We start from the raw sequence: 18,187 nt of genomic DNA, 5'->3' as shown, positions 1-18,187 counted from the left end.
AACATGAGACACAGCTAATTGATGCTTTGGAACCCAAGCTGCTCCTCGTTATTCTAGTGTGATAATCATGTTCTACATTTATTGTGAATGGGCGAAACATAATTGAGGGATTTGGTGTCATCTCATGTTGCAAGTGAAGACTTCATATGGTTTTGATAAACAATAAATGGCCTCACTCTCTCAAAGTAATCACAGTACATTGAAGTGCGTCATTGTACAGTTAAAGGAAGGAATGGGAGGGAAGGAGAAAGAAGGGTAGGAGCATGGGCAAGAGTGAGGATAGGGTGGGAAGTATTAGTATGCTCCTACATCTGTAGTATGAAATACAAGGAATTTACTCACCTTAAATTTTTTCCAAAAATATAGTCCAGACAAAAGGAGAAGCAGAAGAAGCAGAAGAAGCAGAAGAAGCAGAAGAAGCAGAAGAAGCAGAAGAAGCAGAAGAAGAAGAAGAAAACAAAGAAGAAGAAGAAGGAAGTAGTACCCTATATCATACTAGCATGCACTATCAAAAGGCAGTACAGACAATAATCTTTATTACGAATCAATACATCAATACATTGAAATGTGAACTGAGCTTTGAATAGTTAATACCTTGCTGGGAAAATATTTATTATGCAATTTCCAGTAACTTGAAATCATGTTGGATACATGACCAATGAGACTACAGGCTTGGAATAATACTTTCCCATTTGCTCAGCCATTTTGCTTTTCATAAACTTCCAGAATTTGACCTAATCTCTTGCTACTATGGTTAAATAAAAATATGAAAAAAGAGTATTTTCACATGGAAATGATTCTCATCAGAAATGAAGAGAATTTGCAAACATCAAATTATGTGTACTTGCATAAACGTTATATGGGAAGCAAATGTTAAATGACTTCTATAGGTGATAGACAATTGTATTTCACAAAAAAGTATCTTTAATTGTTTTAAGATTTATTTATTCATTCAAAAGTCAGAGTTACACAGAGAGAGAAGGAGAGGCAGAGAGAGAAAGAGAGAGAGATAGGTCTTCCATCTGCTGGTTCACTCCCTAATTGGCCTCAACGGCCAAAGCTGCGCTGATCCAAAGCCAGGAGCTTCTTCTAGGTCTCCCATGTGGGTGCAGGGGCCCAAGGACTTGGGCCATCTTCTACTGCTTTCCCAGGCCATAGCTGAGAGCTGGATAGGAAGTGGTGCAGCTGGGCCTTGACTCAGGGCCCATATGGGATGCCGGCACTGCAGGTGCCACAGCACTACGCCACAGCGCTAGCCCTGTACGTATCTTTAACCTTTCATATGGCTTTGAGAATCATTCTACTAGTGGTAAAGTATATTTTTCATTCTTATGAATAGGAAGCTTGTCATGAGATGTTTTGACCATTGTACTCTGCATGCAAATGACAGCATCAGTTTGAGCTAAGCTTAAGCAGCTTCATTGCTTTCTATCTGTACTTTCATTATCACCAAAATAAGAACATGACTTGGAGCAGAATGGCACTCCTCTGAAGCTGAGTCCACTTGAAATCAATATGGATCAAACACCACTTGACTCAGAACCATTGACTGAAGCAAGACCACCTCAGCTAACTTGCAAGCACAAGACTAAGTGTATTAAACTATGAAGTTTTGAGTTGTTTATGCAGTATTATTGTGAACAGAGCTGACTAACATAGCTGGTTTTCATTCAAAGGTTTTGGGGGTATAAATTTGTTGCAAATACCTTACTTTACCCACTGTCAATCAGTTTAATTATCAAACCTCAAGTACAGATGCCCCCTCACTTTAAGATTATTTGAATCATTATTTTTTTTTCATTTTATAATGGTGCAAAAGCAATATGTATTCATTTGAAAGCATACTTACAATTTTGGATTTTGATCTTTTCTCACCTAGGTATTTGTGGTACAAAATTCTTACAACAAGCTGCATTCCCCAACCAGTGATACTAGCATGACAGTAAACAACTGATTCTCTATAGTGTTTTGTGTTGCTAAGCTATGATGGTGGATAGCTTGGACTATTTTGTGCATCATATTGTCAACTTCTGATGGGTTCATCAATACATAACCTAAAAATAAATTGCAGGCTTCTGTATTTCAAATAGCTTTTACATTAGATCAAATAACACATGACCCCAGTTTTGTGTGAGGTATATATAGTATTACATAATATATGTTTATATGAAACATATACATGTATATCAACCGAGAATCTGAACCTACACACTTTAGACATCAACCCACCTTCTAAAATCCGACACATATAATTCATTATGACCTTCAATTGTTTTTTCCCCTCTTTTCAATCTGCCTTGCTCATCCTACTCTCAATATTTAAATTGGAAGAATAAACCTGGTGAGAAAGGGAAAATTTACTGTTTTGTTTTCTTCAATGCACTATCTTCTAAGTGGAATCTCATGCCATTGTTTATTTTCTTGTGATCTTAGATAACTTTAAGAAATATGATTTCAACTGTGTACTCTAGCACATAGTAAAAGGAGCAGAATATAGGCAAAAAAAGATTTAGCGTCAAGAAAAAAATACATGTATACAATAAAATCTTGTCTACTTCCTATATATTCATTTCTCTAGCAATGTGTTATTGTTTGCGTGTAATTCTAATAATTTCTAATTTATTATTCTATAAGTTAAACAGAATATGAATGTGTACCATCTTATATTTACTTAAAACATTTTACAATTGATATTAGATTGTGTATGATCATTCATATTAACTGAACATTTCTCATTTCCTTTCTGAAATTCCAGTTTTATTTGTACCAACTTTCATCTTCTCCTATGTTACTTCTATTCAAGATTTTCATTACTTCTTTTTTATTATGTGTTTTATTTTTAATTTTTGAAAATCTTGAACATATGAAAACACAAAATAAAGTAACAAACACCTATGCATCCATCATTCAGTCCCAACATTTGAATCATGACCCGTCTACTACTCTTTATATATTTACCTATTTTTTTAGATTTCCACATGTTTCTGAATAAAATCACAGGTATCAGCATTTAAACAAAACCCCTTTAAGTATATGGTATTTAAGAAAGCATCCTTGGGGCTGGCTCTGTGGCATAGTGGACTAAGCCACTGCCTGCAGCGCTGGCACTCCATATGGGCGCCGGTTCATGTCCTGGCTGCTCCTCTTCCAATTCAGCTCTCAGCTATGGCCTGGGAAAACAGTAGAAGATGGTCCAAGTCCTTGGGCCCCTGCACCCACATGGGAGACCCGGAGGAAGCTGCTGGCTCCTGGCTTCAGATATATGCAGCTACGGCCGTTGCGGCCAATTGGGGAGTGAACCAGTGGATGGAAGACCTCTCTCTCTTTCTCTCTGTGCCTCTCCTTCACTCTCTGTGTAACCCGGACTTTCAAATAAATAAGTAAGTCTTTAAAAAAAAAGAAGGCATTCTTATAAATTGAACTCTTGAGAAACAGAGAAAGTAAACTAAGAATCTGTGATTCCACTGCTTACCTAGACACATTCTAGTAAATTCATGTAATTATTTTGTGATAATGCAGGCATTGGATAGCAAGCACATGAGGCTGTTTAAACTTTACTTAAACTGAAACTGTCACTTGGGTATGAAGTACATTTCTCAAAATGTGTCTCAGAAATGTGCTTTATCACTAATGGTGAAATTTTCAAAGCCATATGGCAAAGGTCACAGATACAGACAGGGTGGAAAAGTCACGTGAAATATAATTCAGTCTCTCAACTATAAAAGCCATAGAACATAGCTTCATAAATGATATTTATCCAAGGACACATAATCTGATGTTTGCAAGGTTTCATCATTTTGCTGAAATCATTTTCACTTGAAAGTTTTGCTTTCATTTGCATATTATAACAATCATAACAATAGCTTGTGTCATATTTTCTGGAAATTTGTGAAGAGGAAAATAGTTGAGGAAATGAAAAACTCACATTCAAAGCCTGCGATATTATTGGTCATGTAGCCAACATGATGTTTCTATATGGGAAATGGGCTAATGGATTTTTTCATCAATTTATCAACTTCTATTAAAGCCTGGTTCAAGGTTCAAAATGTTGTCTCTTCCATTTTGATTCTTAATAAGAACTATTTTCTGTACTGTCTTTTTTTTTGGACAGGCAGAGTTAGAGAGAGAGAGAGACAGAGGAAAAGGTCTTCCTTTTTCCATTGGTTTACCCCCCAAGTGGCCGCTACAGCCGGCGTGTTGCGGCTGGAGCGCTGCACCAATCTGAAGCCAGGAGCCAGGTGCTTCCTCCTGGTCTCCCATGCAGGTGCAGGGCCCAAGCACTTGGGCCATTCTCCACTTTCTTCCTGGGCCACAGCAGAGAGCTGGACTGGAAGAGAAGCAATTGGGACAGAATCCGGCGCCCCAACTGGGACTAGAACCTGGGCTTCCGGCGCCGCAGGTGGAGGATTAGCCTAGTGAGCTGCAGCACCAGCCCTGCCTTTTAAAAATAGTCATTAAATGATAGTGTATTACGGGATAGATTGTTAGATGTCTTTTCAGTGTCTACTAGATAACCTGTGTGTTGCTTTCTCTTTGTTTTATTAATACTCATTTCCATGCGTCTCATGTTCCAAAGATAAATTCCACATGGTCATGGTATACCATACATTTAATATATTGCTAGATGTGGTTTCCTGGAGTTTTTCTGAGAATTTATGTATTTATATTCAAAATAGTGGTCTATAGTATTTTATTTCTGTCTTGTTATGTCTTTATATGGTTTGGGAATTGTAACACTGACCTCACAGAATACAATGGCAAGCGTTATATTTTCTGGAAGAGTTTGAGAACAATTGGTTGCATTTTTTAAGTATATATTTGAAAAAAATCACCAGTAAAATCATCTGGTTCTGCTTTTTCTGTAAGAAGTTTTCAGTTTTGTTGTTGTTATTTACTAATAAAGTATTTTTACTGTTACTACAGTTCTAATCAAATTTTCTGTTTCATTTTTGAACCAGATTCACTAGTTTTTCTTTCTATAGATTTTTCCATCTCATTTAGATTATTTCATTTGCTGTTGTTTAATCATATTAAGAGTACTGTCTGGTAATCTAATCTTTATTTCTTTATTACTACTAAAGTCAGTAGTAATTTCTTTCATTTCTAATTTTAGTCAGTTGAGTCTTCTGTTGCTGTGGATTCGTTCTGAGAGGAGGAGTGCAGTGGGAGTGAGAGGCACAGAGTCATGACACCGACATTGGGAGTCAGGAGTCAGGTGGGCTAGAGGCGAGCAGCTTGCAGACTTGTTTATTTCAGTTGGTACAGCAGCTTATATAGCCGAGGCAGCCAATCTGGTCAAGGAGCAGTTTATGCTGTAACCAATCATTGCCTGTTGCCAGGTAGGCTTCTTTGCCAGGTGGATTCCGAAGCCATTTCCTGAGTAACTGACACTAGCTTGCCAGTGCCATCTTGGCATGGCCTTCTCATACTACCACATTTCCCCCTTTTCGTTTAGTTTTGAGCAATGAGAGGCATGATGCTTAGCCATACCATTGTTGACCCCATTTCTATGTGGTCTCCTCATGCTGCTGTGCCTGTCTTAGGTTGTCCCCCAGGGGATCTTACTCGTTGTTGACTAACCAGTCTTCAAAATGGGAGACCACAGGAGTGCTTGCTCAGATAGGGGTAGGAATGAGGAACAATGGTAATCAGGAATGGTGTGACCTCATGCAGGGTGTGGGCCGTTCGAGTGGCTGACTGGAGCTAAGTGGGCTATAAAGCAGTAGTGGATTTAACTGTGGGCTGCTCCCCAGGGCAAGGTGATAGGGCAGCAGCTTGACAATAGGTAGCAGGTGCATCTGCTAACAAGGTGGTCTCTCAGTCTTGTTCAGCTGGTTCTGGTTGACTGTTGGTTACAGGCTTGATGTTTCTGGCTGGTACACAAATGGGCTGTCCCACATTCTCTGGAAAGATACAAGCATATCCTCAGCCCTTGGTTAGCAGAGGGTGTGGCACCTTCCATTTTCCTGTCAGAGAGTCTTTCCATCTAACCATGGGGGCTGAGCTCTGGGATGGAAAGGATCCCCAGTATTAATAAGCTGGCCTGACCCCTTGGGAATCAAAAGTAAGAAAACTGATAGTGAAAAGGACCTCAGTCAAAGCAAGCTGCAGGTCTGGGGCATATGATTGTTTTTCTGTCTTTGTAAGAGATCTTTAATTGACCTATGAATTATTTCAATGATTGCCTGTCCCTGTGGGTTGTATGGGATACCTGTGGCAGACTGTATGTTCCAGGACCTCCGGAAGGAATTAAATTCCTGTGATGTATACGCTGGCCCATTATCTGTCTTTATGGTCCAGGGGACACCAAGGACCAGCATAGCTGACTTAACTGCCTTTATCATATTACTAGCCTTTTCTCTAGATTGGGCTGTTGTAAATACAGCCTTTGAATAAGTATCTACCACCACATGGAGAAACTTAATTTTACCAAAGGGGTTAATGTGGGTGATGCCCACTTGCCAAAGCTTATTAGGAGCAAGGTCTCGTGGGTTCACTCCTGCTTGTTGCAGTGGGCCTAATGGGGTGAGCCGAGGCACAATTCTTGCAAGAGCACACTAAATGTTTCCATTGGCTCATTGTTAGTTCTGGGAAAAAGCAATTTTATATTGCTTGCTGACATATGAAATTTTTAGTGTAGAATACAGGCTTGTTCTAGATGTCCCATGAAAGCTGTGTTGCAGGAGATAAGATGATCAACCTTTTTGTTGCCTTGGAAAATAAAGCCAAGTAACCCAGTATGTGATCTCATGTGTGAGATATACCATTGGTGTTTTCTATTCTCAGTTAGCTCTTTAAATGTTGTGAACATCTGGTCAATTGGCTTATTGGTTGAGTTAAAGACTACAAAAGGGATCATCTTTGCTACCTGTACTGAGTATTTGCTGTCCAAAAATATATTTACTGGTCCATCCTAGATAAGTTATAGAACCTTGACTATTACCCTTATTTCTCCCAACTGTACTGATTCCCCGTGGGGTTCTATATGGATCTTATCTTTTTCTGTTGAGGATTTGATCACTACTCTAAACAGTGACTTGTTGGCATCCATAAATGCACATGGTACCATGGGTATAGGTTGATTAGTGGGGAAAACATGTTTTGGATAGTCTATTTATAAGGTTTGTAACATCTGGAATAGCCTGTCCACCAGCAGGTGATTGTCAACCTGTCCTGGGAAATTTATGGTTAAAGTTTGAAAGAGTATGCTATTCTGCATCCATGTGGACAGTTCTAATTGTGATAGGGGTAGGACCATTATGTCTGGCTCTGTGTTAAATATCTTATTGGTGGCTGGCACCTCGGCTCACTGGGCTAATCCTCTGCCTGTGGTACCAGCACTCCGGGTTCTAGTCCCAGTTGCTCCTCTTCCAGTCCAGTTCTCTGCTGTGGCCCGGGAGTGCAATGGAGGATGGCGCAAGTGCTTGGGCCCTGCACCCGCATGGGAGACCAGAAGGAAGTACCTGGCTCCTGGCTTCAGATTGGTGCAGCACGATGGCCGTGGCGGCCATTTGGGGCATGAACCAACGGAAGAAAGATCTTTCTCTCTCTCTCATTGTCTAATTCTGCCTATCAAAAAAAAAAAATCTTATTGGCATAATATCTTAATTTAAGTCCCATCATAAAAATGACATCTACTTTGTTAACCATTTTACGGCACTCACTCCAGGCTATGTGCGCCCAAAAAAGTGGTCCATGTAGTTGTCAAATAACTCCTAAAGAGGCTTTGAGGATAGATATAGTTATGGCAAATAGAGGAACCTGAAGGTCATATTTAAAGGTTTCTAAATTTTACAACTGGGTGTTAATCTTTTCTATAGTGGATTTGGCTGCTGATGTCAATGTGATTTTTGAGGAAGGGCTGTTCCCCTTGGTCAGTAAATCTAATAGCGGTCTAAGCTCTGCAGGGCCTAGGGGAAGGAAGGGCTTCAGCCAATTGATTTGGCCGTATAGTTGCTAAAGTTCATTAAGTGAGTATTTATGCTTGACTTTTAGATTTGGGCCCATTGGAGAGATATGGGAGGAGATTTGATAACCCAGGAACTGAAAGGGAGGACAATGTTGTACCTTTACTGCAGCAATAGACAAATCCAGGAATTGTAAATTTCTTACTGTCCCATTTCAACATGCCTTCAGGATTGACAAATTCTTGTGAGCAAGTAAGATATCATCCTCATAATGTATGACCAAGTACTGGTCTTTAAGTGTGCTGGTCGCATGAGAAACGTATCTTTGGTAAATGGTTTGGCTATTTTTCATGCCTTGTGGGAGTACTGTCCACTGAAATCTTTTTGTGGGGAGCTGTGAAATTGGGCTCCCATACTATAAAGGCAAAGTAGGTCTTATCCTCCTCCACGATGAGAATGGAAAAGAAGCAGTCTTTGATATCAATGGTAACTATGTGGTATCCATTAGGAATGGCCCCTGGATGGGGAATGCCAGCCTGGAATGTTCCCATCTTTTTTATAATTTTGTTGATGGCTCTCAAATCCTGTAGTAGCTTGCAAGGAAATTAGGCACACGAAGCAGTTCAAAGATGGCGTCCAAAGGAAGTAAGGTGGGTGGAACCCAAACTTGTTTACCACCAAAGCTAATTGGCTGTGCAGCATCAAGGGAAGTGACGACAACTGATAGCAAGTGTGTAGACATATGGCTAGTCCTATAAGAAATCATCTGGTAAAGTGGTCTGTTAAGTGATTCCTTGGTCCTTATGCCCTGCCCCAATGACTCTGCAGTTTTGTGCTTTAAAAGGCTTAGTTATGCATGAAATAAATGAGTCCCTGCTTGACTTGGCTCCCTGCTGCGTCTGATTGTCTCCAGGTTCATGATGCTGGAAACGGGAGAGCTGCGCACCTACCTTTCCTCAGGCCCAGTCCATCCTCTTACGGGTGGACTAAGACCCTGCAGTAGCCTATATTTTCCCTGTCTCTTTGGTATCACAAAAAATGCGCGTGTTGTGAGAGCTAGTGGGGGGCTCTATGTGTCCCTTTTCCAATTGTTCCTGTACTGATTCTCTAAGGATGTCTAGTTGGGGTTGTAATATTGGCCACTGCTCTACCCAGATGTTTCCTGTTTTCCCATTCAGTGGGGATTGGGCCTGGCTTTTGTATGAGGTAAGCAATGGCCCCTAGAATTCGGGGTGAATCTTACTTGTAGGCTCTCCACCAAAGCTGTTGGCTAGTGGAGATTTGAGATCCATAGTAAGGACTGCTTGCATTTGTGAGAACACATCTCTCCCTCATAAGGTCATGGTAACTTCAGCAATTAGCAGCAATTAGCAGGAAGATGGTCTCCCTATCTCCGCTATCATCTCACCACATTATAGGAGTGATGACCTGATCAGCTGATTTTAATCCGCCAATGCCTTGGAGGTCAGGCCCAGGCGCTGTTCCAATGTTGCATTTTCCTTGCACCCCTAGCTTTTAAGAAAGTAACATCTGCCCCCATATAAATTAAACACACAAAGGCAATGTCATATAAGTATAGGGTCAATTTTGGCCTCAGATTGAAGATAGAACTGATCAGTTAATGGTGGTGAGACCTCCTCTTATTCACAGGGCTGAGGGCCACCCTGCTGGGAGTTTAAAGGCTTGGTTTTGCAATCTTTTGCCCAATGAAAGCCATACTAGGAACTGCAATCTTTTTTTAAAAAAAATATTTATTTATTTGAAAGATAGAGTTACACAGAGAGAGGAGAGGCCTATTATCTGATGGTTCACTCCCCAGTTGGCCACAACAGTCGGAGCTGTGCCCATCCAAAGCCAGGAGCCAGGAGTTTCCTCTAGGTCTCCCATGCAGGTACAGGGGCCCAAGGAGTTGGGCCATCTTCTACTGCTTTCCCAGGCCACAGCAGAGAGCTGGATTGGAAGAGGAGCAGCCGAGACTCGAACCGGCACCCATATGGGATACGGTGCTTCAGGCCAGGGCATTAACCCGCTGCGCCACAGCACCAGCCCCAAAGAGCTGCAATCTTTTTTTTTTTGACAGGCAGAGTGGACAGTGAGAGAGAGAGACAAAGAGAAAGGTCTTCCTTTGGCACGCTGCGGCCGGCGCATCGTGCTGATCCGATGGCAGGAGCCAGGTACTTCTCCTAGTCTCCCATGGGGTGCAGGGCCCAAGCACTTGGGCCATCCTCCACTGCACTCTCTGGCCACAGAAGAGAGCTGGGCTGGAAGAGGGGCAGAATCCGGCGCCCCGACTGGGACTAGAACCCTGTGTGCCAGCGCAGCAAGGCGGAGGATTAGCCTAGTGAGCCGCGGCACCTGCCAAGAGCTGCAATCTTAACCTAAGTTTTCCTCAGGGATGGCAGGATCCAAGTAATCGGATCTGCTAAATCCCAGGATGTACATTAGCAGGAAGCTGGAATCAGGAGTAAATTCAAAATTGGAATCCAGGCACTCTCATATGGAAAGTGGGTGTCCCAAGTAACAACTTCTGTACCAAAACCTCTCCCCTCTTCTGACTTCTTGATGGATTGATTGGTTAACATCATTATCTCATACCTCTAACATCTTAAGTATAGCTTCCTTCAGTTATTTGATAAAACACATAATAAACGCTTCCAAGTCTGTTGGGTCCACCTTCTCGGCTCTGTTCAAGGACTCCTCCTCCTCCAATGTATGAGTCATATTTTCCTATTTCTTTCATGACTCATCATTTTTGTTGAAAGTCTGGAGACTGTTCCCCAGGCCCCACCAGAGGGTATTGTTCTACTTGCTAGGCTATTTGTCCATCTTTTTAGTGAGTGACTTATTTGAATTAATTCTGTAGTCTTTTTCTCTCAAATTGTACAGCTTCTAATGTCTGTGGTCATATTGTCCATCTTTATTTTTATCTTTTAATTTAGTTCCTTGGGGAATGGATTGTGACAGAATAGATTGTTTAACTATCAAAGGTTGTGCTTAATCTTCCTTAGTCAGTTAGTTAACTGTTAGTATCAGAGATATATGTGTCAATTCAGCTGTCTCCTATTTGGTAGTTTTCCTGATTGGTATTTGTTTCACATTTTTCTCTTTCTCATCTCTCACAAGGAAGGGGCTGTAGCCAGTGACATACACTCAGTCTTCTAGGATGCAGCTTTGTGTATAATTTTATTTTTGAAACTGGTTTCCTAAGGAGTACTTTATTTTATTTCATTTTGTTTTATATTATTTTATTTTAGGCAGATAGAGAAAGAGAGAGAGAGAGGAATGCCATCTGCTAATTTATTACCCAAATGGTTGCAACAGCTGGAGTTGGGCCATCCAAAGCCAGGAGCCAGGAGCTTCTTCTGGGTCTCCCACGCAGGTGTAGGGGCCCAAAAACTTGATCCATCTTCTGCTGCTTTCCCAGGCCATAGCAGAGAGCTGGATTGGAAGTAGAGCAGCTGGCACTGGAACTGGTGCCCATATTGGGTGTTGGCTCTGCAGACAGCAGCTTTACCCACTATGCCACAGCGCTGGCCCCAGGAAGTACTTTTTCTTTTATATATATAGACAGGCAGAGTGGACAGTGAGAGAGAGAGACAGAGAGAAAGGTCTTCCATTTCCGTTGGTTCACCCCCTCAATGGCTGCTGTGGCCGGTGCACTGCGGCTGGTGCACCACACTGATCTGAAACCAGGAGCCAGGTGCTTCTGGTCTCCCATGCGGGTGCAGGGCCCAAGGGCCTGGGCCATCCTCCACTGCACTCCCGGGCCACAGCAGAGAGCTGGACATGAAGAGGAGCGACCGGGACAGAATCAGGCGCCCCGACCGGGACTAGAACCCGGTGTGCCGGCACCGCAGGCAGAGGATTAGCCTAGTGAGCCGCAGCACTGGCCCCCAGGGAGTACTTTTTAAAAAAGATTTATTTATTTATTTGGGGGGGTGCATAATCTTCTCTTTCTTGATTGGAAGCAAAAGATGTGATCCACTTTCTGAATGCCTACAACAGTTGGGTCTGGACTAGCCAAAAGCCAAGAGCTAGAGAGTCAGTCTAGGTCTCCTACATTGCTAACAAAGACCCAAGTAGCTGAGCTGTTACCTGCTGTCTCCCTTAGTGAATATTAGTAAGAATCTGGATTAGAAGCAGAGAAGTCAGGAGTAGATCATAGTCACTTTGATGTGGAATGCAGCACTCCAAATGGTGGCTTAATTGGCTGCACCCAAATGCCGACCCAAGAAGATACCTTGGAATCATTCAGAATAGCTTACAGTTCAGCCAGTGTTTGGATAGAAGGGATTTTAACCCCCCTTTGGCAGTGAAACATCTCTCCCTGTGTTGATGGGATTTTATGCAGTTGAGTGATGCTTTTTCCCTGTATCTTGCTGTGGTTGCTCCTGAGTGTGTGCAGCCCAGACAAGTGCACAGCCATCCTGCCCTCTAGGGTTGACTATGTTCCAAGGTGGACTCTTCCTGGCTGGCTCTTTTAATCATTCTACTAAATTTCTGGCTATTTGGCCATTTTGTTTGAATCACAGAGCAACCAGTCTCTATTCTCCAACAGGTTCTTCATTATTTTCAAAAATGCCTTTACGCATGGGTTTCTTCATCCTGGGTCTAAAGAAAGTTAGTCCCCTGAGGCATAATTCTGGAAGCCTTTAATCCTAAGAACAGTGTTTGGAACTTGGAAAGGTTCTTGGGTCAGTTCTTGGAGCTTGGAATCAGAAGCTGCTTTTCTCGGCTGGAGCTGTGGCTTAGTGGGTTAAAGCCTCTGCCTGCAGTACTGGTATCCCATATGTACGCAGGTTCCAGTCCCAGCTGCTCCACTTCTGATCCAGCTCTGTTATGGCCTGGGAAAACAGCGGGGGATGGCCCAAGTGCTTGGCCCTCTGCACCTGCATGGGAAACCCAGAAGAAGCTTCTGGCTCCTGGTTTCCCATTCTCATATCTCCGGCCATTGTGGCCATTTAGAGAGTGAATCAGCTGATGGAAGACCTCTTTTTCTCTCTCTCTCTCTATAATTCTGTCTTTTTGATAAATAAATCTTAAAAGAAAAGAAAAGAAGGAAACTACTCTTCATGAAGTGAAACCCTTGCTCCAGGAACGGTACTTATGGAGAAAGTTGTCAGCCTCTTCCATGTGTAACCTCCGTCCTAAGAGTGAGCTGGGAGTGGGTGATCAGAGACCCAGTACTGTTGGTGGACTGTCCCTGGAGTAATGTCTCCACCCTATGATCGGCAGCAGGGTGAGAAACAGCAGCCTTCCTCTGATGATTTGAAAGTGCTAGAGTAAGAACACCTCCCACTTCTTGGCTGTAGAAGTCCTTGGTAGAGTGTCATCACAGAACTGGGCTGGGAAACAGATGGGAAACAGGTTATTTCTCCATTTTACCCAACATTTAGTTGATTTTCATAGAAGAATATGTCTCCATTTGAACAACTTGGACTTCAAATGATGGTTTTAAGAAATTTTAATTTGCTTTTTTTGTGTGTAGAGTGTCTGCCAAGCTCCTTGCTCAGAAGTCCCACTGTCTGAGTTTCTTTCTTTTTAACGGTATTTTTAAGTTTTATTTATTTGAAAGTTAGTGTTACAGAGAAGGAAAGGCAGAGGCAGAGAGAGAGAGAGAGAGAGAGAGAGAGAGAGAAAGAGAGATCTTGCATTTGCTGGTTCACTGCCTAGTGACCAAAATGGTCAGGTCAGAGTTGGGCCAGGCCAAAGCCAGGAGCCAGGAGCTTCATCCAGGTTTCCCACGTGGATGCAGGTGCCCAAGGACCTGGGCTGTCATCCACCTTTCCCAGGCCATTAGCAGGGGGCTGGATCAGAGGTGGAGCCGCCAGGACTTGAGTTGGCACCCATAAGGGATACCAGCACTGTGCCACAGCGCCGACTCCTTTTTAGCAGTATTGATAAAGACACTGTGGTATAACCATTACAGTTTTATCCGTTGCTATCCTACGTGCACCCTCTCACACACTACCACCACCACTTCACTAAAGTAGAGCATGTACTGCTCCCACCTTGGAAAGCTGAGTCTTTACTGCAGAGGCAGCAAGTAATTTTATATCCACAGTTGTCACTTATGATGCAAAGAGATATCTCTCCTTCTTCTGCACCTAACTGTCATGAGATTGACCAATCTAACCGTCACTTTGAAGGCTGTGGAACCTCTGTCATTTTCCTTATTGCCCTTAGCTTTAAGAATAGCAATAAAAATCATTGTATTAAAGATTCCAGTGGTTCAAGCTCTTCCTACAAGCCTACCGCTTTCTCTAAATGGTCTGACCTAAAAAATAAGCATGACTATTTAAATCCTTCAAGATCCTCTATCCATCTGCTTCCCTGCCAGGCTTAAACTGCCACTACATTCTGAATTGCTCTCTTAAAATAAACCTTTCACATATTTTTCTTTCTTCTCTCTGTGAGCTATTTAGAAGGCTAATGGCATATTTTTCTTCCTTCAGAATATCGGTATATACTTGCTCTCTCTGTGAATCCCTCCAGGTAAATCTATTTGGCTATGCTCATTTCAGCAGCCTCTTTAGTGTACACTCATAGGTTTCTTTAAGTAGATGAGTATATTTAAGATATTTACTCCATTAATTATTTTGTAGTAATGTATATATCAACTCCTTTCCTTAAGACTTTAGCACACCAGCATTGTGATTTTTTCTATAGTTTGTTCCATCTAAGACGCAATTAGCAGTACTGTGAAATATAGCAACTTCTTTAATATAAGTAGAATATCTAAGTAGAATACATCAGGGAAAATAATAGAAAACTGTGCTCTGCTATTTCTCAAAATTAGGTTGGCTCATAATCTTTGGAAACATCACTACAGAAGTCACCCCCAACCCTTTATCCACAGTCTTACAAATTATTACAATTATCTTACAAATTATTAAATGGAAAAATCCCAAAAGTAAATAATTCATAGTATCTTAATTGCTTTTCTAACAGCATCTTTCTATAATTGTTCTATTTTATTATTAATTATTGTTAATGTCCTTACTGTGCCTAACTTATAAGATAAATTCTGTCAAAGGTTTGTATGTATTTGGTAAAAAAATGATGCATATGAAATTCTGTCACATCTGTAGTCTCAGTTATACACTGGGACTCTTGAAACATCTCGTGTATAAGTGGGCACTACCAAATATAAAGGAAAAACGGGATACTCTTGTTGAACTCTGGTCTCAGCAGATCTGATTTCACACTCAAATTAGCATTTTGTGAAAAAATCATACCATATAAGGATACTCCAAAAAGTGGTCAGAAAAAATGAAATTGAAGGATATGTTTATTTTGGATCAAAATGATTTTTTTAATTCCATGCATTTATTTTCTGTAATATGCACTTGCCATGAATTTTTTCTTGAAGACCCCCTTGTATTATACCTAGTTATCTGATTTGAGGAAGGTTGTTTAGTATCACTAGCTTATGCATATCCATATCTACAAAATAAAATCATCAGGCAGGGTTTCCAAAGGTCCTTCTCTGTGCTAAAATTGTCTCCTTTCTGTACTCCAGTAAATCACTGATTATGGTTGGCCATAATTGACTTGCTGATGTCAGAACCTGGCTTTGTTGTTAAAGAGATGGTTGTCACTGCCAAGTTCCATCCCAGTGGTAAGTGTCTTCCAGAGCAGGCCTTATTTGGAGGCTTTCGGGTAGCTCACTTATAAGTGGTTGCCCCTTCCCTCAGGGGACACAGAACCTCTCTTTCACCACTGAGAGCAAGCAACTCCCTCTTTTCTTAATACGTAAAACTAGGGTTCATGGTTCAAAAATTCTGGAAAGTTAAAAATAGTTGCTATCAGGTACATTCTACACTATTCAAAGAACACTGTTAAATATACATTAAAATTTTAATACATAACAATTTTCTTATCTTTCCATGACACAAAACTTTTTTCAATATATTCAAGATCGCTGCTATCCAACTTGAAATTAGGGGTGAAGAGGGTGGTCCAGAAGACAGAAGCCAAAAGCAACAGTGAAACCAATAAGGAATCCCAATTTGTCAAGTCAGTATTACCTTTTGCCAAAAAATATTTTAAGTGATTTTAATAGCCCAGTGTGTATTATAGATCAGTTTCTGAGTTTTGTTAACCTCTATGTAGATTTTCATGTACTAATTTACAAAGTCACTAAAGAGAGCTAAAAATATATGTGTCTTTTCTTTCTTTACAAGCCATTATAGAGTTCTTTTCTTGATAACACACATGATTATGTAACCACATCAAGCCAAAACATATCTACCATATTAGTCTACCTATCATGTTACACTGAAAATGTTCTCCTTGTAGCACTCAATAAACAGTCTCATATGTGTGCCATAAACCTTTGTTATATTTGCCAGGTTGAGAAAGAGCAGAGGAGCTCTGTGGAAGGTCTTGCAGTCCCAAGTCATTTGCTTGCAGTGCAGTCAGAGGATGAACAAAGGTGGTTGAGGAGGGGGATTAATGAATTCAACAATGCTATTTGCCCAGGAGACCCATAGTGCTCCACGCCAATTTGAGCTACAAGGTGAGAGACCAGAAATTATAACTGGCAGCTGCATTGGAGCAGGTAATGAGTGAGCTGCATATGGTTCATTACTCACAATGATAGGGAATTGTTATAATGTGCAAGCTGCTTTATTGGGTGTCAGTCTTACAGGACTTAAAGACACATGTTTTAAAGGAACCTGTTTTGATTCATCCTGAACTTAAAGAGAAATAGTGGGGATAACCATTATTTAGCTTGGAGACCACTGTTTGGTGCACAGAGGGTTACAATTGAGTTTGGATTACTTGGGAATGGAGCTCTTATCCAGTTTGGAATACCATGTGGGGCTATGGTGATGCCCCAGACCTCTTAAGCTCAGCCAAAATAGGTAAATGGAGATATGAGATACAAATCTTGGTGCTAGATATCTAAGATTTAGTTTGTTTTTAGTAAATTTATAAATATTCAAATCCACGGTCTACTTCATTTCACAAATATTTTTAAAAATCAGTTATCTGGTAAACATTCCAATTGCTAATAACTGAGTGTGATTTTGATATTAGAAAACAGCTACAACTTATTTGAAACCTATTTGTGCCAGGAGTTATTTTCAACATATTACATGTATGATTACTTATACCCCTATGAAATAAATGTTGTCATGTTTCCTTTTTTAACATAAGGGAACTGAGACACATTTAACATTAATTTTAAAAATTTAAGTAATATATTTTTCATATTGCAGCTAATATATGATAGTAAGCAGATTTCTTGTGTTTGAATTTTATGTATTATATGTATAAGTGATAAAATATAATATATAATATAATATATATCAGTAAGTTCATGGAAAATATGTTATTTCATTCCATTTTTTCCATTGATTTTGAATCCTTCTCTTATATAATATAGAGCATTATATTAGCATGTAATATCATTACATAAGGTAGTAATGTATTATAACATACGTAGCATATGTGTTTCATACCAAACATGTGTTCTAAAATGTATCATAGGGGCCGGTGCCATGGCACAGTAGGCGCCAGCATTCCATATGGGCGCCTGTTCTACTACCGGCTGCTCCTCTTCCAATCCAGCTCTCTGCTGTGGCTTGGGAAAACAGTAGAAGATGGACCAAGAGCTTGGGCCCCTGCACCCACATGGGAGACCAGGAAGAGGCACCTGGCTCCTGGCTTTGGATTGTCGCAGCTCCAGCCACTGCAGCCATTTGGAGAGTGAACTAACAGAAGGAAGACCTTTCTCTCTGTCTCTCCCTCTCACTGTCTGTAACTCCACCTCTCAAATAAATAAATAAAAATCTTTTTAAAAAATCATTCATATGAGATTATATAAATATGTTACAGACATGTCATATATAAAGTACTTATGTTATCTGTAATATACTTAGACATATATACATATTCAAACATTTACACTGGCCTTATGAATCTGCGTGCATGTATACATATATGCATGCATGTGTCTGTGTGCATATAAGTATATGCATATCTATATAAGTATATAGATTTATAAAATAAAAACAGAGAAGGAGAAGGAGACACTTGTTTAGGCAGACAAAATAATGGTACTGGGAAATACAAAACTTGATGGGTACTGAGGGTCTAGCATAGAGTCAACATCATTGAGAAGTAAAGAAAACTTCAGATAAAATCAGGAGATGAGCAAAGTAAAGTGAGCACAGAGTGACAGTGGAAAAGAAGTGATGACCTGGGGCTGGCACTGTGCCCTGGGCTCCTGGTTTCAGCCTGATCCAGAACTGGCTGTTAAAGCCATCTGG

This window comes from Oryctolagus cuniculus, chromosome 20 (assembly GCF_051225735.1).
Source record: "Oryctolagus cuniculus isolate XC-2025 breed Fujian yellow rabbit chromosome 20, ASM5122573v1, whole genome shotgun sequence".
NCBI lineage: Eukaryota > Metazoa > Chordata > Mammalia > Lagomorpha > Leporidae > Oryctolagus > Oryctolagus cuniculus.
This window is presented reverse-complemented; position numbering follows the sequence as displayed.